The 26,234-nt window shown below is 33.9% G+C and overlaps 1 protein-coding gene across 2 annotated transcripts in view; it reads left to right on the top strand.

The window, feature by feature from the left end:
* Window positions 1–600: 600 nt before the first annotated feature.
* The window catches only part of LOC120426235 (kinesin-like protein CG14535), a 293,320-nt gene continuing 267,686 nt past the window's right edge, over window positions 601–26,234 (top strand). For both annotated transcript variants that reach the window (XM_039590972.2, XM_052708688.1), the window contains exons 1-2: window positions 601–948; window positions 2,847–3,713. The gene's annotated coding sequence lies outside the window, so the exon portion shown is untranslated. The remainder of the gene's footprint in view (window positions 949–2,846; window positions 3,714–26,234) is intronic.

Here is a 26,234-nt window from a genome sequence, read left to right as displayed (position 1 = left end):
GAAAAATTCCTGATTTGAGCTGGAATTGCTCCATATAGAACATCGCAAAATAAAATCATGAGGGGACATGCATTTAGTATAAAACCCGTTCTTAAATTGTTCTTCAAAACATGAGAAAAAAATTATACAAGAATTTAATTAAATTTGCTCTATGTTAACTTAAAAATAATAATATTCGCCATTTTCCATGGATTTCCACAGTAATACTCGCTCTGGACAAATCACTACTGAATGAAAGAAAAATCCGTAGACCGCCGGCAGCCCATGTGTTTGAGTTGAGTTGTGTACATTTACGATCCACACGCGGGACTGAGCGCATAAAGCATAAAAATAAAAACATAAATCGAGAGCGAGAGCAACTCCCTAAAACCAAGAGAGAGAGAACTGAGGAATCACTGCGGCCCAGACACGCCGGGTGAAGACTTTTTAAAACGCACTGGCCAACCAAATGGGGGAGTTTTGAACGGCTGAGGGTGTGAGGCGACGCGCGACTGACTGACTGCCGCTGGCTCTTGACTGTGTGCTGCATTTTAAATTAATCGACGGTTCGACACTCGGTTTCGACTTCGGCTTCAGCCAGTCTTCGCCTGGCCGGAGTTCGGATCGGCTGGTTAACTTTCGTGCGGTCGTCGGCGTTTGCGCGAGTGTTTCGGGTGTGTTTCAGTGCGCGCCGGTTTTTGTTATCAATTCGCGGGAGGACTTCGTCGTCGCGGGCATCGTGTCGTAGTTTTTGTTTTGGTTTTGTGGTTTGGGTGAACGAATGACGAAGGATGTTCAGTGGTTTAGAGGTGTGTCAATGAAGGAAAATAAGTGTGGAATATAGATGGAAAAACGATTATTGGAACATGATTTTCTGATTTTACTGAATTAATAATTGGGTGATGTTGTGTATCTGATAATAAACTGTGTGATTTTTATGTTCTGTGATTAAAAGCAGCTTTGTAATAGGTAAGAAATCATTTAGTTTGTGCCACTTGAACATAATTATTTGTTATAAACAATTTAAATATGTTTTTCTTAAAACCTCGACACATTTTTATGAAAGTAGGTTTGATTGTTTTGTTAAGTAATCATGTTGTTTCCACTTGTTCATGACCATTTTCATAGTAAAAGTTAACCAATCACGTTTTTTGCAAATTGATTTTAAATCGCTTTTCGAAGTGCTTATGAACACTTCTCTACGGATTGCAGTATAATCGCAAACTATTCCGATTTTTTTTCACATTTTTCTCGGCTATTAAGATCACTCATAGATTTAAATAAAAATAACATTCTGGGACCAAATCTGGAATTTAACCGAGTTTTTTTTTTGAAAAAAACAAAAACAAAAACAAAAACAAAAACAAAAACAAAAACAAAAACAAAAACAAAAACAAAAACAAAAACAAAAACAAAAACAAAAACAAAAACAAAAACAAAAACAAAAACAAAAACAAAAACAAAAACAAAAACAAAAACAAAAACAAAAACAAAAACAAAAACAAAAACAAAAACAAAAACAAAAACAAAAACAAAAACAAAAACAAAAACAAAAACAAAAACAAAAACAAAAACAAAAACAAAAACAAAAACAAAAACAAAAACAAAAACAAAAACAAAAACAAAAACAAAAACAAAAACAAAAACAAAAACAAAAACAAAAACAAAAACAAAAACAAAAACAAAAACAAAAACAAAAACAAAAACAAAAACAAAAACAAAAACAAAAACAAAAACAAAAACAAAAACAAAAACAAAAACAAAAACAAAAACAAAAACAAAAACAAAAACAAAAACAAAAACAAAAACAAAAACAAAAACAACAAGAACAACAAGAACAACAAGAACAACAAGAACAACAAGAACAACAAGAACAACAAGAACAACAAGAACAACAAGAACAACAAGAACAACAAGAACAACAAGAACAACAAGAACAACAAGAACAACAAGAACAACAAGAACAACAAGAACAACAAGAACAACAAGAACAACAAGAACAACAAGAACAACAAGAACAACAAGAACAACAAGAACAACAAGAACAACAAGAACAACAAGAACAACAAGAACAACAAGAACAACAAGAACAACAAGAACAACAAGAACAACAAGAACAACAAGAACAACAAGAACAACAAGAACAACAAGAACAACAAGAACAACAAGAACAACAAGAACAACAAGAACAACAAGAACAACAAGAACAACAAGAACAACAAGAACAACAAGAACAACAAGAACAACAAGAACAACAAGAACAACAAGAACAACAAGAACAACAAGAACAACAAGAACAACAAGAACAACAAGAACAACAAGAACAACAAGAACAACAAGAACAACAAGAACAACAAGAACAACAAGAACAACAAGAACAACAAGAACAACAAGAACAACAAGAACAACAAGAACAACAAGAACAACAAGAACAACAAGAACAACAAGAACAACAAGAACAACAAGAACAACAAGAACAACAAGAACAACAAGAACAACAAGAACAACAAGAACAACAAGAACAACAAGAACAACAAGAACAACAAGAACAACAAGAACAACAAGAACAACAAGAACAACAAGAGCACAAAACACACAAAGCAAACAGATTAAAATAAACAAATCCTATTTAAATCGAGCTTTTGATCAATTTACGAGTTAACAGTTTCAAAAATGTTTAAAATATTTGTGTAGAAGTTTGTTTAGAACTGAACAGACAAACGTTTATAGAAGATTTCTGATTATTTATTTTACTGAATCTTTATTCTTTTGCTTTTAAAAAAATCATTTTTTTTTATATCAGTTAATAAATTGTATTCAATACAACCCTTTTCAGTGATTTAACTTATAATTTCTGTTGATTCCAGGACCTCACCCCCTCATTAAAAAGTTTGCCGCCCAGACGAGCTCCGCGTTATCTTCGAAGGACATCGTTAACCTCAGCGGCGGCCACAAGTTGTTCGACCCTGTAATCAATTAACGAAAAGACCAACCCGCGCTGGCACAAGTGAAAAGTGATTGTGAATCATGTGCGTTGTTTATCATTAAAAGCCGCCGGGAGTTGCGCACTTAAATTGCATATCGATTTATGTGACTTTAATGAAGTCACCCTTTTTCCAGTGTAATACATCGGGCCAAATTACTGGCAGAGCCTGGTTATCTCGGCCTGGTGCCTTCTGGAAGTGCAATTTGGTTTCGGCAGGCAAGTTTTATGGTTTCATTGTTGTTTGCAAGTGAAGTCGGGGGTAGTGCAGGGGTCGGGTGGTGAGATGTGAAAAAACGCCAGTTTTTTTATTTATGTTTTTAAATTTAATTAATTTTCATTGCTGGTGTATTTTGCTGAACGCGCCAAAGTTGTTCGCAAGTTGTGAAGAAAAAAAGCCAAGTGAGAAAGGAGTAGTGAAAAAAGAGTGTTAAACAAAAACACCAAAATAATAATAAAACGAAAGGAAAAAAAAGTGTGACTTGAAAAGTTGAAGCTCCCCGTCAATAATGGTGGCACAGAGGGGAATAATTAAAATTGTGCTGCTGCTGCTGCTTGGTGTTGGCGTGGCGCATAATTAATATTTTCCAGCGTCCGCCGAGGGAGGAATCTTGGTGGCGCCGAAGCGTGAATGTGCGAAAATTGGCGCCCCCTGCGAGAGTAGGGCACTCTGCGATGAGAACTGACCAATTTGTGGATATTTTGTGGATTAACTTGACGGCGCCGAGTGCAGCGATTCTGGTGGTGGGAGGTGAGTCAACAAAGAACATTCTTTTTTTTCAATGAACTTTCCCATCATCATCATTAAGCTTGTAGGTGGGTTGGGAATATACAGAAGGTTTATTGCAAATTTGTATGTTTGCAAAAGGTTTTGTAGAATGAAGCTTTGAAATATTATTTCAAAATACATAACACTTAATGAGTTTTATTTTAAATTTATAATTTTCAAATAAGATTTTAACACGGAGGATATCCATTTGAAAAAATGTGATAAAATACCTTGAATTCGTGGCAAAAATGTGTTATTTTCTCTGCCCCTGAACAGTAAAAAAATCAACATCGAATCATTACATCTGGAAAGGGGTACATCTTTTATGTCAGAAAAAATATGAAATTTTACCTCTGAAAATGTGTAATTTAACCACTTTTCTGGTGTTATGTCACTTTTTCAGTCAAAAATTAGGTAAAATTACATCATAAAAGAGGAAATATTCAACCTTCCAAAATTACACATTCGAAATTCACACCATTTTTTACTGTGTGGAAAAACACAAAAAAATCTAAAAAAAAACTATGTTTAGTACAATGTTTAATCTTTTTGGATTAGACTCTAATCAATAGAGAATTGGAAAGGATACTTATCGTAATTTTTTTAAATAAAATCTGTGGTTTGATAATTTTTCTGCTTTCGCCAATTTTTTGAAAGAAATTAATAATTTCATGGGGAGGGCGCTATTTTGAACTAATATCCTTTACTTTTTTTGTTAAAATAATTATACAGCATTTTTTTACATGGGGAGTAAAAAGCCGTTTTTGCGCTTTAGTTTAGGAAGGTGCTAAATCTGGTACTGGAGTCATACTTGTTTGAAAAGATATCGAACATATTGTCACACAAAGTTTTAAAATAAATTCTTAGATGTCAAAAAATATCGTTGGAAGAATGAGAAAATTTTCCCCTTTATTTTTAAAATAGCATGATTGGACTGCTGGGAATCAATATATAGTCTCTTTTTAAGTATGAAATTTGTGTTTTTTTTTAAATTGATTGGCCCTCATTTTTTAAACGATGTTGTTTTGAAAACTGACGGTTTGATTTTCAATGATCAATAATGGAACTGATGAGCAATTTCTGAGATTTCGGTCATCCGATATTTTGCAATTTTAAATCTGAAAAATAATACATTTTACATCATCAGTTTGTCCATATCATTTTCCATATAAATTTGGTAGCGGTTCATAAAAAAATTGTGTATAAATTTTTTTTTTACTGTTTGTTTTGAAGGATTTTTTTTCGATTTGGATGGATGGATGCAGACTACAACGAAATAAATTATACATTGAACATAAATTTAGCAGATTTTTAAATAACTTTTTGTCACTGAAAACTGATTTCCAAAAAATCACAATTTTTCATATGTTTCAGGGGACATAATATACCATCTTTAAGAAAATTTAAGGAACGGAAAAAAAATCTTTGACCAAGTTAAGATTTAAAAAATTATAATAGTTAATTAAATAAAAATTCATGTCTAAAAATTTATTTTATTTTATTTTTTTGTGGAATAAAATTTTCAATCAAATAGTATCAGAGTGAAATTTTGATAATTTACACCGTTTTCAAGTTATAGCCATCTTTTAAAGTGATTTTTTTAGAAGCCGCAGTTTTTAAATTTTTTGAAGTTGAGTCAATGTTTGCCCATTTCTCAAAAAATACTTCTCTAGGCTATGAAAGTTCCAATCATTTTTTGTTTATTTTTATTTCAATAATAATAATTTCAAAGTTCTACAATCATGTTCGGCATTTGATGATGTCCAAACATTAATTTGTTTCAAGTATTTTGCTTTTTTTGATTGATCAATGCTTTATTTTATGAGCTATCAAAATTTATGTCAAAAAAGTAGATTCTTGATTTTTTCTTTACGTTATTTTTTCAAAATGGTATTGTGAAATTAAATTTAGAATTAACTTTTTAATTTTTGAATTAATTTTGTTAAATTTTTCTAGGAATCCGATAAAAATATATCTATACATTGGCTCTTATTTTTTTTTTATTAATTTATTAGAATAAAGACGACCCTGACGACCAAACAAAAAAATCTGGATCTAATATTTCAGCCAAGGCCAATTTTGGATCCGATATCCCTCTTTTATTTCGAATCGTTTATCCTTGATTATCCTTGATTAAACAATATTGATAAAAAATCTATCATTTAAGAAGATCGATACCAGATTTCCTCGTCATGGCCTCAAATGGAAAACTCTGATATTCAATGCTTTAATTTTATATTTGGAACTCAAATAGTTGATTTAACATTAATTGAGTTCAATTAAACACACTAAAATTCATTACGATGTCAGAATGATCTTGCTTCCGCAGGCCACTGACCCCCGCCATTCAACATCTGCTGCTGGGAACAACTCCACTCCATGACCACCACTGATTGGCATGCACTGGACGGCTTCACGTGTCCGTATAATTTGCTATCCATAAAGCTGACACCCGTCTTCGCCACCGCTGCCGTGTCAATCCCATTCCCTGCTCTGCGATGGACAGACAGGCCCTCTCTAATATGGCGTACATCAACAAGCTAATAAATCGCATTCAAGTTTATGAATGGCAGCCTCTCGACGCTGGACGCTTTTGAATTTAGTGTTTTGCACTACTATTTATAATATATGTGGAGAATTTCGCAAGTCTGCCTCAATGAATTTCAATTATAAGCAGGCTCTTTTCAAAATCCGCCTTCCCAGGGGAAATAACTGTTAGCCCAAAGTTCACGTGGTGGAATATGATGCATATGAATTTAAACCCCGTAATGCGATACAACATCTCAATAAAGATCTCGCTCAAAATTGCCTCGGGTTGTTGTCACGGCTTTGACGTCGGTGGCAGCTTATCAAAACCGGTAAATGACTCGGTTTCACCGAATTGGCAGTCGGTTTTAATAGAATAAATCCAGCGATACGTCAACTCTTTCACCGGCATTTCCGTTTGAATACTGGAAGCCACCGCGATAAGCGTCTTACACATAAGACCAAAACGCCCGAAGTTATGTAGACAGTGGCCCGCAAATGGGCCCACCTTTTGAAAGTCACCGCTCTCACAGATGTCACTGATCTGAGTGTCAATATGATATACATGTGGAATGTCTTCATTTCTTCGTCAACACGATCCCCGGGAACTCTTTCCGGAAAAACCCCTCAAAAGTCATCATTTTTTCGTTCACAAGCGGGAAGCCATCTGTCGGCAGGTAGTCACACTACACAGCACTGACGACTGTGTCAAAGGTTGGAAATGAGCTCATTTCAGAGATGTTGATCTTTTATCTGATGGCCGGGTCCGGGTACAATTTCTGCGCGCCCTGGGCTATTTTTCATTCATTTGCGCTGGCGTGGTGTGTGTCCACTGTCTGCCACACAGTCGTCGTTTCGAGAGGTTTCAGAACCCGGGGAATCAAACACAAGATGAGATATGGCAGATGTAAATTTATCCCTTTTTCTTGCGGATAATGGAAACAGCTGAGCAGAAGCAGTGGAGGGGGAGGGGGAGGGAGATGGTTTTCCAAGAGCGAGGTTTGCGTTAGTCGTGGATCTCGTGAAAAGGTTTAAGGTTCGAAAGAGTTTAAATTCAGGTATTGAAAAAAGAAATGAACTTCATTACTACCGTTTTAAAAATGGCAGGATTTTCTGGATTTGCATTTTTTTTGTGAATATAAATTTTGAATCATTTATTTTGATGAAACTTTGTAATGGCATTTCCCATGCTACAAAAACACAATTTCCATGCAGTTTCGGGTTGTTAAATGTACAAATAATGTACAAGTATGTTGTAATATGAACTATTTTGAAAAAAAAAATATCTTATTAAAACATCCTCGATTATCTATTTCACTTTTCATTCCATCTTTGGGAAACTGTTGATTAAATTAACTATGGTTATAACATTTAATTTTTTGATGTTTAACAATCAAAACTAAGTAAAAGGATCAAAGCCATCCAGGCTCATTAATTATATTTTTTTTAATTTTTAGACATAGTTTTTCTTATATTTCACAAAAAAACGCATTCTTGACATTGCATGTGTTGAGAAAGGGTATCTGAGATATCACCATTTGAAACATAATGGCTTATAAAGAGACATTTAAAAAAAATCCGTTACTTGTCCGATAACCCGTGTCCTAAAAAGATAACTGTAGGAAATTCTTTACATTTTTTTCATCAAAATAATACCATTTTTCATCATTGTCAGCCAATTTAACCCTAGTTGGCAATTTTTTTCACAAATGTTCTGTGAATTTAAAAAAATATTAGAAAAGGCCAAATCAAATTTAGATAATTTCAAAAAAAATTACATTTTTCCAACAAAATTCAAACATAAACTTTGAAAAATATTTGCAACGGCCTAATGATAAAAAAACAAAAATTAATAAAAATATGTATTTTTGTAATTCAACTTTCAGTAATAAACTTTATACAAAAAGTACCTTTTCCATTTTTTCTGAAAAGTTCTAATCATATTCTACAACTTTGCCGAAGACACCGGGTTTGATAAATACTCTCGAGATTAACGCTCTCGGTCATCTCGAGATTTGATTTCTTAGTCAGTACACTTTTTCTCTCAGATGAGGGCTTATCAAAAATAATCGAAAATTTAATAATACTTAATGACTCAAAACACACACGACATTTCAGCTCGGTTCAATCGTATGGGATTATATTTCCTGTAAAAGCTCACAAATATAGCATAAAATAATCATAATTATAACGACCCAATCATCTCCCATTTTCAACCACACAAATAAAAATATCCATTGTTCTGCGCAGCACAAATACCATCAACATTCTCCACACGGCCCCGCAATCATTCACCGATTTTCGTCAATCTTGTTTAGAACATAATCTAAACTTAACAAGATTTCCGTCCTCCTCCTCTAATTCGCCAGCATCACTTTCCGATAAGTGGCCCTCGTTAATTCTTGCGACGACGGCTTCCCTTGTTCGAAAATCGAGAACGAGTAAAAATTCACGACACAATCATCACTTTTTTCATAATCCAATAAAGAAGGAAAGAATAAGGAAAACTGCTAGTTAAGGGAGGGATAAACCGGCTGGAAAGGAGAAACAACAGAAAAACGGAAGAGAGGAGGGATCAAAAGTCGATAATTTTCCAACCGTAGAACATTATGAATAAATTAGATTTGAACGCACTGCTAATAGTATTAATATTGGCGATTTTTTCCCTCTGTGAGGGTGAGCGAAGCACGTGAAGAAGATTTTTTATGAATGCCCCGAAAATTGCTGTGTGTTTGTGATTTTATGTGGCGTCAGCGCTAATAAACTGTGTGCATTGTCGATTTCTACCCCCTCCGTGCACCCTCTTTCTCCCGCTGTTCACCATTAGAGAGAAAAAAGAGGGAAAAGGGAGGAGAAAGAATTGCTCATTGTTTTGAAGCACCTCTTGTGCTGGGTTTTGCTTTTATGAGAATATTTTTCCCTCGGAGAGGTGTGAGGGAGCGCGATCTGGGTTACGTTCTCACACACGCTTATGAATAACGCCGATTGGGTTTGTGGTCCTGAAAGAGGAGGTGGTACGTTCAAGGAATGTTTACGGTTGCGGCATTTGCTTCGGCCGTGACAGCGAACCAATAATATTATCGACGCTTGCTTGCGACAAGACTTGGAAGAAGCATTACGAATGTGTACCGCTGGAAGCACTCAATAACCATTCAATTTTGAGTGTGGTTCACGGTCAGGGTTTAATTTGAAAAGAATTGCAGAAACTTTCATTAACATTTAATAGTTGATTCAATTTCAATTTAAAGTAAGTTTTTGCCTTTCTTACTAAAGAAAGGTATAGGTTTTACTTTAAGCCAGGACGTCATTTCCATCTTCGTAAATATGTCGATTCAGCATGAATTTTAATCGGAAAAATCGTCAAAAAATTACACTGCATCGATTTTTGACGCTCTATCGATTTACCTTGACAGAACTCGTCTATCTCCAACCCTCGAATTTTGAGAAAATAAATTCCGTGGAGGTCGAGTGATGTTCGTATGTGGTAAAATTTTGCAAAATTTTGTGTCGCGCCGTTCTCAGCTCCCATATATCCGATTTCGATTCTTCTAAATGCAGATGAAAGCTAGTGTGCTGAACCTGGGCGAGTTGCCGCGCAAATTTCGAAATATCCATCTGTTTTCGGATGCGGCCAGACTTTTCAACAAAATACACAGTTTTCAAATGAAAATATGGTCAAATTTTTTCATTTTCATATCTTTTATTTATCTCAAAAATTGCATTTTTCGAGCCCTACAACCTCCCAAATTTTCATCCAAATTCATAATATGGTTCTGGAGTTAGAGCCGTTTGATTGACCTACCATAAGAAAAAAAATCCCTAAAAAAAGGTAAAAGCCCACCTGGTGACCTTCACCAACATTTTTCATTTCTGATTTTATTCGAAATTTCTTGCTAAATTCATAGTACAGACCATGAGTGAGCATCTGAAACAAATTCGACATCGATCGGCAATCCCGATCAATTTTTAGAACGATTTACTTTTTGCCTTTCTTACTAAAGAAAGGTATAGGTTTTACTTTAAGGCAGGACGTCAATTCCATCTTCGTAAATATGTCGATTCAGCATCAATTTTAATCGGAAAAATCGTCAAAAAATCACACTGCATCGATTTTTGACGCTCTATCGATTTACCTTGACAGAACTCGTCTATCTCCAACCCTCGAATTTTGAGAAAATAAATTCCGTGGAGGTCGAGTGATGTTCGTATGTGGTAAAATTTTGCAAAATTTTGTGTCGCGCCGTTCTCAGCTCCCATATATCCGATTTCGATTCTTCTAAATGCAGATGAAAGCTAGTGTGCTGAACCTGGGCGAGTTGCCGCGCAAATTTCGAAATATCCATCTGTTTTCGGATGCGGCCAGACTTTTCAACAAAATACACAGTTTTCAAATGAAAAAATGGTCAAATTTTTTCATTTTCATATCTTTTATTTATCTCAAAAATTGCATTTTTCGAGCCCTACAACCTCCCAAATTTTCATCCAAATTCATAATATGGTTCTGGAGTTAGAGCCGTTTGATTGACCTACCATAAGAAAAAAAATCCCTAAAAAAAGGTAAAAGCCCACCTGGTGACCTTCGCCAACATTTTTCATTTCTGATTTTATTCAAAATTTCTTGCTACATTCATAGTACAGACCATGAGTGAGCATCTGATACAAATTCGACATCATTCGGCAATCCCGATCAATTTTTAGAACGATTTACTTTTTGCCTTTCTTACTAAAGAAAGGTATAGGTTTTACTTTAAGGCAGGACGTCAATTCCATCTTCGTAAATATGTCGATTCAGCATCAATTTTAATCGGAAAAATCGTCAAAAAATCACACTGCATCGATTTTTGACGCTCTATCGATTTACCTTGACAGAACTCGTCTATCTCCAACCCTCGAATTTTGAGAAAATAAATTCCGTGGAGGTCGAGTGATGTTCGTATGTGGTAAAATTTTGCAAAATTTTGTGTCGCGCCGTTCTCAGCTCCCATATATCCGATTTCGATTCTTCTAAATGCAGATGAAAGCTAGTGTGCTGAACCTGGGCGAGTTGCCGCGCAAATTTCGAAATATCCATCTGTTTTCGGATGCGGCCAGACTTTTCAACAAAATACACAGTTTTCAAATGAAAAAATGGTCAAATTTTTTCATTTTCATATCTTTTATTTATCTCAAAAATTGCATTTTTCGAGCCCTACAACCTCCCAAATTTTCATCCAAATTCATAATATGGTTCTGGAGTTAGAGCCGTTTGATTGACCTACCATAAGAAAAAAAATCCCTAAAAAAAGGTAAAAGCCCACCTGGTGACCTTCGCCAACATTTTTCATTTCTGATTTTATTCAAAATTTCTTGCTACATTCATAGTACAGACCATGAGTGAGCATCTGATACAAATTCGACATCATTCGGCAATCCCGATCAATTTTTAGAACGATTTACTTTTTGCCTTTCTTACTAAAGAAAGGTATAGGTTTTACTTTAAGCCAGGACGTCATTTCCATCTTCGTAAATATGTCGATTCAGCATGAATTTTAATCGGAAAAATCGTCAAAAAATCACACTGCATCGATTTTTGACGCTTCGTCGCCAAGTCGACAAGTTGTCAAGTTGAGCTTCGAATACTGGCGCGAGAATGCTGGCGCATATATTTGCTGGCTCGACTTATACTCGTTTGTAGTAGCTTGTCTACCGATGTTTCCTACAACATGTAAGATATCGTAGCTTTTCGGTTTCTTTTGCCCTGTTTGTTTTTGCATCACTGTCCAATGTTTATTTAAAAACTTTTGTGACATAGGACATTCATCCGGCTACAATCTATTTGTTTTCCGTGTGCTCCGAAAATCGCCTAAAAGTAGATATAATTTTTTCGTGATTTCGTGAGTTTATTTAACAGGGTTCATTGGATTCCAATAGAAGCTTTCTAAGCTTTTCATCGTTTATATCGTTTTCAAAGTTTTCAATGCTGGCGACGCCAATGGCTTTCTACCGCAGGTTCTCGCGATTGAGTGTGTAGTGGTGCGGTTGTAAAAATAGCTATCTCTGACTCTGTCACATTCGTAGAAGCTGAATGGCTATCTTCCCTGCACCGTGCGGCACACGCGGTTCACTTATACCTCGGCTTTTCTTTGCGCCTACCACGGTGTGCGTTGTCACTGGCGCATGTGAAGCTTGCTATGCTCGCGTTTGTCATGAACGCTTGTTTGATTAAGAATATGTACGATTAAAAATATTCTTTTGGTGAAAATTGCGTTTTTTGTTTCTTTTGGAAATCATATCATTTATAATACTTTGCTTTCATCATATGACTTTCTTCTTCTTCTAAACAAAGTCAATGTCAATTGAAAGAAGTTCTACCATCGTTATATTCTTTAGTAAGAAAGGCTCTATCTCACCCCAGGTGGGATTAAATCGGGTTTTCAGTTACGTTTTACAAGTGATTATATTTTTCAAATTCTTTCTATGAATTTTCAAACAGATTTCTAATAATAGATAAGGCCGGCGATGGCAGTACAGTCTGATTTCAGTTAAGCCAAAGATGTGATTACCGAAGGTTTAATAACGAGATAATCACACCATCAATGCTTGAAAAGAGATTGGTCACTGAAAGAAATGGCTGGTATTTGAAAGAGCTCGGTAATAGCAATCATTTGAATGCAGTCATGGACCAAGTGAGTGAAATTGTGAATTTGAATTTGAAACCAAACTTTCAAATTTGATCGAAAATTTAACATAACCGTTAGAAGACGTAGGAACATCTCCTTTAAAAAATAAAAAAAGCAGCATTTTTCAACGTTTTTGCAAATCAATATAAACATCTTTGTTTTTTTTATTTGTGTCAAAATTTTACCATCGATTTCTTATTCCGTAAGTCAAATGAAACCATTTTGCAGCATTTGGTATTTTCTTGACAAGTCACACAAATTTTGGGACTGTACTGTCCATATACAAACGGTAATAACATTTGAAATCGGCAGCAGAAGTAGCATTTTTTTTTATAGATTTGTACTCGGAACAGTTGTAAGTTATGGCCAGGCCTTTCAGGAAAAATTGAAACACTGAAAAAAATAAATATTAACAAATTCGATTTTTTTCGGAATAATATGTTTCGAAAGTTAAGTCACATGTACTAAAATTCTTTTCGTTGCATTTTGTGTACAAATGTTATGTAAGAAAAAATTGTGCAACTTTACCTCAGAAAATGTTAAAATTTACCTCTTTTACAGTGTGTTTTTTCATTTCTCAGTCTTGAATGAAGTAATATTAAAACATAATATTTTACATCTTCCTAACCAAAACATCTTTTTCTGTTCTCACAATTGCAGTTTGTTTACAAAATAATTAGCTTCATTTAAATCAGGGGTGCTTAACCATTTGGCCCTGCGGTCCAGATCAGATTGTTCTGAAGCAGTGGCGGGCCGGAACTACTGTTTGATAGTGTTTAAAAGTCAATTTTTTTTTCATATAATTGTTTTTATTAGGTTCTTTTAAAGTAAACAAATATATAAACTAGTGTTACAATTAAGATTCGTATGTCTTGATATTAAGAAATTTTTTTTTTTATTTTGTTTAGTTTAAAATTGTATTGCAATTGTATTTGTTGATTGCAATTGGGACCTAAAATTAAGATTAAATTGATGATATTATTGTTCACAACGATAAAGTTTATTTTTCTGAGTACAACCGCAAAGGAATTAAAATGGGTTTTTAATTCAATTTGTGGGATTAACTTCGTGGCCCTACTTGACAAAAGCATCCTAGCTCGTTCTAAGGGGACCATAGTTGATTCATCGTAAAATGTTACCTTGTCGATTTATTTTTTGCATGAAAATTAATAAAAATCAACAGAATTGGTTTAAGTCGTGTTTTTTACTTTTAAAAATTCATTTTTTTGTGAACATGTGTAACACAATAGCATGTAGGACCTTTAAAAACTCTAGAAATCTTTTGAAACCAATTATGGATTTAAATCTAAAAAAAAATAACTTTTTGCGATATTGTGCATCATAATTAAAAATTTTACTATATTTCAATTCGTTATTCTTTGAAATTCATGACATTATTTTTGCTCCCTGACTTCTTGACTGAATTTGAGACATTTTTTAATAATCTTCTTTAATTAGCGATATTTATATTCAGTATGATTAATTTGCTTTTTATTAATCCAAATTTTGTCACTGAAAATACAGTAATAACTGTTTAAATTCAGTGTTTTTATGAAAATTTAAAAAAAACAATCTAAGTTTTTTTAAATAAATTTAACATTTTTACGAAATGGATAATTTTGTTTTCTTGTGCCATTTTTCAGTTTAATAAATGATTCTAAAAAAAAATTAGAGATGGTAAGAATTAGATTAAATTTTAAAGAGTTTTTGAATTTGAAACAGATACATTTAAAAAAAATCATTTGAATGCTGTTTGTTGGATTGATTCCAACTGTAGTCGATAACAGATGACTGTACTTATAGCTTTTTGATTTTTTTAATGCTTTTTCATGAGGTTGGATCAAAAACTATTTAATTTTTTACAAGGCCTGTGCCATAAACTGCACAGTAAATTGTGTAAATTTGGAAGGTTGTGTACTTATGATATATTTTTACCTCAATTTAGACTGAAATAATGACATTACACCATAAAAATGGTGCAACTACACATTTTTAGAAGTAACATAACACATTTTTTTGAAAATATCGGAAGTGCTCACAAAAAACACGAAAAATCATATGTAGAAGTAAAATTTGATTCCCCATCGAAGAGTACTTTTGTAAAACTTTGAAAAAGTGCTATAATTTTTAGGTATAGCCATTTTCAAGTCTAAAAAGAGCTGAAGATATGGCCTTGCAAAGATATCTTGGACCATTTGACCAGATTTTCAATGTTAAAAAATAAAACTGTGTAAAATATTTCAACGGCCTAAAAAATCTAAAAATATTTAATCCAAAAGGTGAGATTTTTTTGAAACTAGTTTTCATGCAAATAAACACATTGTATTTTGTCTATTTGTAAAATTCTCGAGAATGGCTCTACACAGAAAAAAATATTCCTGTAAATTTACATTATTTATCATGTACCAAAAGGTATCATGATAAATGATGTATATTTACTTTAGGTTCATTGGAAATTTACATTAGATTCATTGGAAATTTACATCAGTTTTGAAAATTGACATTAGTTTTGGAATTTACATTACTTTAGCAATTTACATTAGTTCAAAGCAACTAATTATGATTGGCCAATGGGAATGAGAAGCTCGACTTGGATTGCAGTAGGAAAAGGGTGTGGCCTATGTTCTATTTTAAAATTATTGAAGCGGGCAGCAAAAGGAAAATCTGATTTTAAAAAGTTGCTTCACAGGTAGGGGACGCTTTTTCGTCGACGGCCAATTGGAATAACGCTGGACTGGAATCGAACGGACGACGGGTAGGATGTTCGATGTTACTGCTGCTACCCGCTGCCGACTGAGCCATCTTCGCATTTTATAAACGAGCGGCTAAAGCATCAACTTGTTCAGGTCGAGGCTCAGGCAGTGGGCCAGCGAAGTATGAGAGCGATAGAAAGAGAACCAAATATAACTATTTTTAGTTCGGGTAGTTTTGAAGTCAACGTTTGGCAGAAATACATTGGAAATATGATTTACATTAGGGGAGTTTGGGGTAATATGGACAGGGGGGGTAATTTGGACACCCCTTTAAAAATCATGTTTTCTTCGGATATAAAGTGAAAACGGCAATTTAAGTGATAAGGCTAGTACTAGTAATGGCCTAGGAGTATGGACAAACCAAAAAAGTTGGAATAGGTTAAGTAGTTTTGGTGTAATATGTAAAAGTTTCCAAAGGCCGGTTGGCACTGCCTTAAATTCTAATATTTGAAGGTTAGGAAATAAGGTTTTGCAGAGGTTATATGGTAAAAAAGTGGACATTTTATGTTTAAGGGGGTTGCTTGGACGATGCCTGAGATATGTACGTTAGCCTGTCCCATTTTGAGGTCATGTCGAGGAATTTCAGGTGCTCACTTCTTAAATGATAGATTATGATGTTAGGAAAAATGTTTTCTTAGACAAGAAAAAATAATAAAATACTTTCTCGCACCCCCTAGTCAATTTACTAAAAAAAGTCACTTTTTTGAACAAATTTTCTAAAATCGCTTGGAATCAATACAAAAACTGCTTCGATCAGGTGTGTATTATCTTCAAACGATAGGTTTTTGTCCATAGATTAAGATGCACTATCAATATTGGACCAAAATTTAAGTTTTTGGACTCTCCCAGGCGGATTTGTGTCGAAAAAATCGCATTTTTTCGAAACTTTTTTCAGAAATGTTCATTTAATTTAGGGTAGCCTATTTTTCCCAGTAAAACCAATACATGCAGCTTGTAGGAAATTTCATGGCGAACATTTTTCCCTCTGAGAAAATCCAATTTCGACACTCCAGAGCCGAGATATTTGAGTTTTAGTGAGGAAAAAAGTGGCAATTTTCAAAATTTCTCAAAATTCAGAAGCAAGGCCTACTAATTACACGATGTAGCAAGCATATGTCTCAAAGGTCAGGGTATGCTTTTTTATAGTAATTTTGGCCGCTGAATCCGAATCTGAAATCAAATTTCGTGTAAACAGTGATGTTTTGGAGCTACACCCTTTTGGAATGTTATTTGCGTGTTTAAGAGGCAGTTTTTGTAAATATTGCTCGGTTTGTTCTAGAGGTCGTATCGAGGTGCTCCGATTTGGATGAAACTTTCAGCGTTTGTTTGTCTATACATGAGATGAACTCATGCCAAATATGAGCCTCTACGACAAAGGGAAGTGGGGTAAAAACGGGCATTGAAGTTTGAATTTTCCGAGGATTTCGAATATGACAAAAGTTAGACTAAAAACAGCCGCTATGGGACAATAACTAACGTTGTAAAATGTTTGTTCTAGAAAAATCGAAAAACTATGAGGAAAACTGCGATTGGCCAAAAAGTTATTACCGTAGGCTTATAGTCCATGAAATTCCCTAACTTTTGAACTAAAAGAGTATGGGTGTTGCTGACTGTTGCAAAAAGATATTGAGGTTTAAAAAAAACCATTTCTAACAGTAATTTGCAAAAGCTATGAGAAAATGTTAAACCAATCCTGGATGTCTATGGCTCATTCATTTTGAAGTGCTTCAAAAGACCTTTCGAATGCATCAAAGAGAGTTGGAATTGATGAAGTTTTACTAAAATGCGAGCAATTTTAAGATTTTTTATGTTTTTTGGACCTCAATCTTCAATGCCGTTTTACCCCACTTCCCTTTGTCGTAGAGGCTCATATTTGGCATGAGTTCATCTCATGTATAGACAAACAAACGCTGAAAGTTTCATCCAAATCGGAGCACCTCGATACGAGCTCTAGAACAAACCGAGCAATATTTACAAAAACTGCCTCTCAAACACGCAAATAACATTCCGAAAGGGTGTAGCTCCAAAACATCACTGTTTACACGAAATTTGATTTCAGATTCGGATTCAGCGGCCAAAATTACTATAAAAAAGCATACCCTGACCTTTGAGACATATGCTTGCTACATCGTGTAATTAGTAGGCCTTGCTTCTGAATTTTGAGAAATTTTGAAAATTGCCTCTTTTTTCCTCACTAAAACACAAATATCTCGGCTCTGGAGTGTCGAAATTGGATTTTCTCAGAAGGAAAAATGTTCGCCATGAAATTTTCTACAAGCTGCATGCATTGGTTTCACTGGGAAAAATAGGCTACCCTAAATTAAATGAACATTTCTGAAAAAAGCTTCGAAAAAATGCGATTTTTTCGACACAAATCCGCCTGGGAGAGTCCAAAAACTTAAATTTTGGTCCAATATTGATAGTGCATCTTAATCTATGGACAAAAACCTATCGTTTGAAGATAATACACACCTGATCGAAGCAGTTTTTGTATTGATTCCAAGCGATTTTAGAAAATTTGTTCAAAAAAGTGACTTTTTTTAGTAAATCGACTAGGGGGTGCGAGAAAGTATTTTATTATTTTTTCTTGTCTAAGAAAACATTGTTCCTAACATCATAATCTATCATTTAAGAAGTGAGCACCTGAAATTCCTCGACATGACCTCAAAATGGGACAGGCTAATGTACGTATAAAAATTGTGCATTTTATCCATTTTTATCATCAAAAATTGCAATTTATGATAGAATATGCTATGGGGGTAATTTGGACATGGCTTGTGGGGTAATTTGGACATACCTGAAAGTCTACCTGTCAGGCAACAAAAAAGTAACTTTCATGGTTGGATGAGTTTTTAAAGCGATTTAGATAAATTTAGAGGGATTTAATATGTCAAAACAATCAAAAAGGAATGTGAGCAATGAGAACTTTCACAAAACCCCTATTTTTTAATTTAGATAAATTTATTCCAATATTCGAAAATAATAATAAATAATAAATTCTATATAAAGATTGATTTATATAAACATAAACGATACCTTAATCACTAAAAACTATACTTGTGCCTAATCCAGAATCAATGTTTAAATCATTTCAGTATTAATGATTAAATTATGTATACTACACTGAACTATTTGTTATCTTCCTATTGAATTATAGTTCTATCACAAAATCATTATTTAAACCTTTGATGAAATATTGTGAGCAAAACAACACTTCAAAATATAAAGCAATTACAAAACCAGGTTGAAGGATAAAAAACATGCTCAAAAAATCAAATGTTAAACTTATTCTTCAACATGTGTCCAAATTACCCCTCAAAAGGTGTTCATATTACCCCACAAGATATGTCCATATTACCCCACAAGGCATGTCCAAATTACCCCATAGGGGTGTTCATATTACCCCCACACAAAAATGTGGGGGTAATTTGGACACCTTTTAATTTTTGCGATAAAAATGGGTTTTTCATCAAAATTTATCGAAATAAATGACATTTTTCCATCAAATATGGTCTCTATTATCCTCTGGTGTCATCCACATTCCTTTAAAATATCCATACAGCCCGTGACAGAGCAATTTCCTTAGGGTGTCCAAATTACCCCACACTCCCCTAAATAGGAATTTACAGGAAGCCGAACACGGGTAGAAATTCATCAAATTTGAGTTTCCATGCTCAACGTTTCCATTAGATTCATGATTTACATTAGATTTAGATTTACATTGGAGTAATTTCCATGACTTTTTACTCTTTACATCATATTTCAACATTACATTGAGTGAGTTTACATAAGAAACAGTAATTACGTGCTGTGTAAATTTACATATTTTTTTCTGTGTATTTAAAATTTGTAATTGTTAAAAAATAAAACATGTTATTGAGAATATGTTCTTAGTTACAAGTAAAAAAAACATCTTAAGTTTTTCCAATTTTCCACGCAAAGCTTCACCCCTGAATCCAATCGCAATCGGAATGATAAAACCAATCGCTGCAGCACCATCACAACACTGATTTTCACTCTCGATCCCTACCCAGCCTTCGCAGCTCTAGTTCATACCTCGCTGACTGCTGTTTTGCATGCTGGAAAAACTGATATCTTAAAAGTAGGTGCTTCTATCCTGCTGCTGCCCTATTCTTAGCTAGCTCCACAAAGCCAAGTGCCAACAATAGCATCATCATTCTCGGTCGGTTGTTTGGGCTCCATAGTCTCCTCGGTAGCACAAGTCTCGCGTCTCTAGCGCCCTCTCGTTATTTATGTCCTAATGATATCGAGAGGGGGGCGCTCCGCGAGTTAATCGAGAATGTGTATTTTATTATTAATGCCCTTTCGAACGATACGGTCGTAAAATCTTTCTTTTTACTCTCTGGCTGGGCTACGGCATGCGTTATCACCTTTGAGGTACTTGAGCAAGCAAGTTTATTCACGACTGGCTGAAGGTTTGGACCTCAACAGCGACGCCATGAAGGGCCTGACCACATCGCCGCGACGATCTTCAATGACCTCTTGGCTATGCTATCGAGGAGGTTCGGTAGAATGAAGTGTAAGAATTTAGTGTGAATAGGTAATAAAAATATATTTAATGAGTTTCGATTGTGACGATCGTTCGGACTGCAGTTTGCTCCCCCCCAGGGGGTGGACAGAAGTGGGGTTCTGGAATGATTTGGAGCAGTGGCCAGACGGCAGCAGAAAACAACGCCCCGCACCGTATAGTGCAAGTTCTATTTCCATACATAAATCGCGTGAACGGCGGCGGCGACGACGTCTGAGGAGCAGCAGTAATGTTCGTGATGTACCATAAAAGAATAAGGAGGGAAACTTTGGGAGGGAGTTGGAGGTGAAGTTGGAGGGAGAGTGCTATTAATTGAATTTATATGAATAAATTTCGATACTGAAGCGGTTTACGGGCAGTAGTGCGAAAACACGGAATGTTTAAATCTTTAATTTATCAACTTTTATAAAAAAAATAACATTTGAAGTTTAAAAATAAAATAAAAAAACATTTAACATAAAATCATTGGAAATCCAAAGTTCATCCGTGCATCACTGAAAGCTAAATCAGTAGTATTAATTACCTTCACGAAGCCTCTAGTCCGACGCTGGTTTACCCACTTGGAGCCTCTCTTAATGCGGTGCATTTTAATAAGGTGAACGTACGTCGCACTTGGACGTCTCAGTTGGGTTGACCCAAAGAATTTAGTGCGATCCCTTATTATCATCGGAATGAATTGTGTTTCAAAGGTAATTAAGAAATCAGGCGTAATAAATTTACCGACCATTAAGTTGACACGACCGTGTCTTCGGGGGCCACGATTCAATGTAAATATTTGCTTTGGGGGTTTTCCCATTTCGCCTTCCCCCTTGGTAAAACGGGGAAAGGTGTCAGATCTTTTTTTTTCGGCGCTTCACTTGAATTTGCATTATTACACATTTTGTCAGGTGGCAGGCGGTATAATGAGCGAGGTAATTTATTTGATTTATGTTCTCTGTTTCGGTTGCATAATCTGGGTGGGATCTCGTCGCTGGAAGGTGAGGAAGCAGAATTTAATTCAATCTGAAAGTAAACATTTAAATTTTTGTTTACAATTGTTTGCTTTAAAAGAAATGGTTGTAGTAAGATTGATTCTATAAATATTTTTTATGTAGAAGATTGTTTTAAAGAATTTTCTGCAAATAAAGTGAAGTAATTCAAATATAAAGGATTTTAAACTTAATCTAATTTGTTGTAATGTAAATCATCAATAGCCTGTCCCATTTTGAGGTCATGTCGAGGAATTTCAGGTGCTCACTTCTTAAATGATAGATTATGATGTTAGGAACAATGTTTTCTTAGACAAGAAAAAATAATAAAATACTTTCTCGCACCCCCTAGTCGATTTACTGAAAAAAGTCACTTTTTTGAACAAATTTTCTAAAATCGCTTGGAATCAATACAAAAACTGTTTCGATCAGGTGTGTATTATCTTCAAACGATATGTTTTTGTCCATAGATTAAGATGCACTATCAATATTGGACCAAAATTTAAGTTTTTGGACTCTCCCAGGCGGATTTGTGTCGAAAAAATCGCATTTTTTCGAAACTTTTTTCAGAAATGTGCTTTTATTTTAGGGTGGCCTATTTTTCCCAGTGAAACCAATGCATGCAGCTTGTAGGAAATTTCATGGCGAACATTTTTCTCTCTGAGATTATCCAATTTCGACACTCCAGAGCCGAGATATTTGAGTTTTAGTGAGGAAAAAAGTGCCAATTTTCAAAATTTCTCAGAATTCAGAAGCAAGGCCTACTAATTACACGATGTAGCAAGCATATGTCTCAAAGGTCAAGGTATGCTTTTTTATAGTAATTTTGGCCGCTGAATCCGAATCCCTTTTGGAATGTTATTTGCGTGTTTAAGAGGCAGTTTTTGTAAATATTGCTCGGTTTGTTCTAGAGGTCGTTTCGAGGTGCTCCGATTTGGATGAACTTTCAGCGTTTGTTTGTCTATACATGAGATGAACTCATGCCAAATATGAGCCCTCTACGACAAAGGGAAGTGGGGTAAAACGGGCATTGAAGTTTGAGGTCCAAAAAACATAAAAAATCATAAAATTGCTCGCATTTTTGTAAAACTTCATCAATTCCAACTCTCTAAGATGCATTCGAAAGGTCTTTTGAAGCACTTCAAAATGAGCCATAGACATCTAGGATTGGTTTAACATTTTCTCATAGCTTTTGCAAATTACTGTTGAAAATGTTTTTTTTTTAACTTCAATATCTTTTTGCAACAGCCAGCAACACCCATACTCTTTTAGTTCAAAAGTTAGGAAATTTCATGGACTATAAGCCTACGGTAATAACTCTTTGGCCAATCGCAGTTTTTCTCATAGTTTTTCGATTTTTCTATAACAAACATTTTACAACGTTAGTTAATGCCCTGTAGGCATCCATAGCGGCACTTTTTAGTCTCACTTTTGTCATATTCGAAATCCTCGGAAAATTCAAACTTCAAAGCCCGTTTTACCCCACTTCCCTTTGTCGTAGAGGGCTCATATTTGGCATGAGTTCATCTCATGTATAGACAAACAAACGCTGAAAGTTCATCCAAATCGGAGCACCTCGATACGACCTCTAGAACAAATCGAGCAATATTTACAAAAACTGCCTCTTAAACACGCAAATAACATTCCAAAAGGGTGTAGCTCCAAAACATCACTGTTTACACGAAATTTGATTTCAGATTCGGATTCAGCGGCCAAAATTACTATAAAAAAGCATACCTTGACCTTTGAGACATATGCTTGCTACATCGTGTAATTAGTAGGCCTTGCTTCTGAATTCTGAGAAATTTTGAAAATTGGCACTTTTTTCCTCACTAAAACTCAAATATCTCGGCTCTGGAGTGTCGAAATTGGATAATCTCAGAGAGAAAAATGTTCGCCATGAAATTTCCTACAAGCTGCATGCATTGGTTTCACTGGGAAAAATAGGCCACCCTAAATTAAATGAACATTTCTGAAAAAAGTTTCGAAAAAATGCGATTTTTTCGACACAAATCCGCCTGGGAGAGTCCAAAAACTTAAATTTTGGTCCAATATTGATAGTGCATCTTAATCTATGGACAAAAACCTATCGTTTGAAGATAATACACACCTGATCGAAACAGTTTTTGTATTGATTCCAAGCGATTTTAGAAAATTTGTTCAAAAAAGTGACTTTTTTCAGTAAATCGACTAGGGGGTGCGAGAAAGTATTTTATTATTTTTTCTTGTCTAAGAAAACATTGATCCTAACATCATAATCTATCATTTAAGAAGTGAGCACCTGAAATTCCTCGACATGACCTCAAAATGGGACAGGCTAATCATCAACCATTATTTATTAAATCCGTTGCCTAGGATTTAAATAATTCATAAATTAAATGTGTATATAAACAAAAATTAAGCTAATCCAATACCATTTTTGAGTAAGATAGGCGATAAACAAAAAATGCAATTTGTGTCAAATTACGAATGATTTTAGTACAACTCGATTGAAACGTTTCTTAAGTTTTATAATTAAATTAAAAAAATTAAATTAAAAAAATTCAAACTGCTTCAACATTGAATTTTTATAAAGCTGTACGCATTATGAATAACTTTTTTCACGTCCATCAGAACATTTCAAACTCTCTCGCCAACTCACACGAAACAAATCAAAATAATTAAAATGTTGGATCTAATAATAAGACTTCCTCTATGAATTATTCAATTCAATTCAATTTATTTTATTAGTAAATAATCAATTTACAATTCCGTATTTCTTATAACCTAATAGAGTTTTGGAGTTCCTTTCAACTATGATTTGAACTATAATTCATTTTGATGTAGTTGAATATTCAAACAATGGATTTGGCAAGAGAAGGAAAAATTAAAAAAAAAACCTTCTAGACTCTATGAATTATATAATCAAGAATTAAAACATAAATTTTATAAAACAAACGATCCATGCGAAAAAAAAGTTAAATGTAACCAAATATTAAAGAAAAACTGTTTTCAATTCCCGCACCAAATCGATTATTAACTATTTTATAATTATTTGACAATTATTATTTTCAAAAATAAAAATAATTAATGCCATTTTGCTTTTACAACTAGATACCTAAAATTATGCAATAACCATTACAAAAATCATAATTTTTAATATAAAAAATGAGCTTAAAAAAATATTCAGCTTTCGCACTTTTTCTACAGCCACAGATGTAATTTTACATCATTATTTCGTACGTACAAGTTTCCATACAACTTTGGCAGCTTTTATACAAAAATAGCTATCCAAACATAAAAATATATGTTTAAGATCTTTTGAGCTATGGCACAATTTGGCCAAAATTCTTATGGCAGAGTTGCTAATTTTCCGAAAAAAAATCATGATTTTTTAAAAACGTGAAAAAATTGTTGATTTTTTTTTGCCATTACTTTTAGATGTAAAATTATGAATTTGCAATCGAAAAGTACTTAACATAAATTTGGATATGTTGTACCTTTTTCGGGTTATATATAGATAAAAAAAAAATTCTGTTGATAACGTGACATTCTTCGCCTGTTAACAACCCCCGAAAATATTTTTTTGGAAGGATAAGAAATTTTCCTTTGTATTAGCTTCTAATATATTGAAGATTGGCATTAAATTATTTAAAAAACAGTGTCAATGAGTTTTGTAAAATTTTGAATAACTTTTATTTTGCAACAAAATATGTTTATCATGTAAAACGGAATTTAATCCAGAAATTTTTGAAAAAAGTCTTTTTTTATTTTACGAATTTGGGGTTATCTTAGCTTATATTTTACCAACAAATGTTACACTTTTAGCAAAATTGTTCTGGAAACTGTTCTCTACAATAAGATTGATTAAATTGATTGATTCAAGGTTTTAAAATGTAACAGCGAGGATTGAAAACATAATTTTGGGAACCTCTTGGGTAATACAATGTTTTTTTTTTTAATAAAAACTCTAAGATTAGCAGTGTTTAATTTAGGTTTCTGGCTTGGATTTTTGCGTTATTTGAAAGAAAGTTAGATATCTGGTAAATTTGGTTAGGATTTTTTTTGTAGGAGATCAAATATTAGTCAAATATATAATTCGGAGTCTTTCAAGGCATATTCATATTTTCATCGATTTCAACTTTCTTCTTATTTTTGTTCTTGGAAACACACCGTGATAAGGCTTAATTTTTTAAATAAAAGATATCTTTTCTCTAAAAAAATCAAGAATGTTAAATTTTTGAACTTTGAAAATTGTTTCAAAAGTTGCTGAAATAAAGGCACTTGTATATTTAACGTAATTTTGGTGATGCTTGTGACATAATTTTTTCAATAAATTGTTGTTCAAAGATACAATTTTCAAAAAATATTATTATTGCATTTTTTTTTCTATGCATCCCTAACAAAATAAATCACGGAGCTTTGAAAATATCCCTTGATTTATTTATTATACCTTATTGTTGCTGAGATACAGTCTCCAAAAACTTTAATATTTTTGAAAAATGAGTATTTTTCAGTGACACCTATTCAGTCCTCAAACTTACAATGGCAACACGTCAGAAATTTTTGTGAAATTTTGTACTCTTTCCAATAAAAATAATTTCGATATTTTCAAGTAAAATGTTTTAAATGCCTTAAATTAATGTTAGGTACATCCGTTTTAAAATGTTGGAATTGATTACATAATTTTTTGATTTTTTAAATGGAAAATTCACATAATGTTTTCATATATTAGATAAGATAAGTCTAAATGTATGCTTTGACCACATGTGATATACAATATGAGCAAACTATATAGCTTTAAAACAAATCCGAAAGCAGAGGGTTACCCTTTGCATTTAACCTCCAACTCTGCTAATTGTCGTACTGATTAATTACCCTCGGGTTCATTTCGCACGACTCCTGGTCTCAGCTCAGGGCCACCACCGCGCTAATGATGGTGTGACCCCATGCAAAAGGTGTTCCCCCAATCATTTGTTATATATGTTTCATGTTGCAGCAACAGCTTGCGTGGTGAAAACATGTGTTGACCATCGTGTCAGTCTGTGAAAAGCTCGAGTATTTTTTTT

This window comes from Culex pipiens, chromosome 2 (genome assembly GCF_016801865.2).
Source record: "Culex pipiens pallens isolate TS chromosome 2, TS_CPP_V2, whole genome shotgun sequence".
Taxonomy (NCBI): domain Eukaryota; kingdom Metazoa; phylum Arthropoda; class Insecta; order Diptera; family Culicidae; genus Culex; species Culex pipiens.
This window is presented reverse-complemented; position numbering and strand designations above follow the sequence as displayed.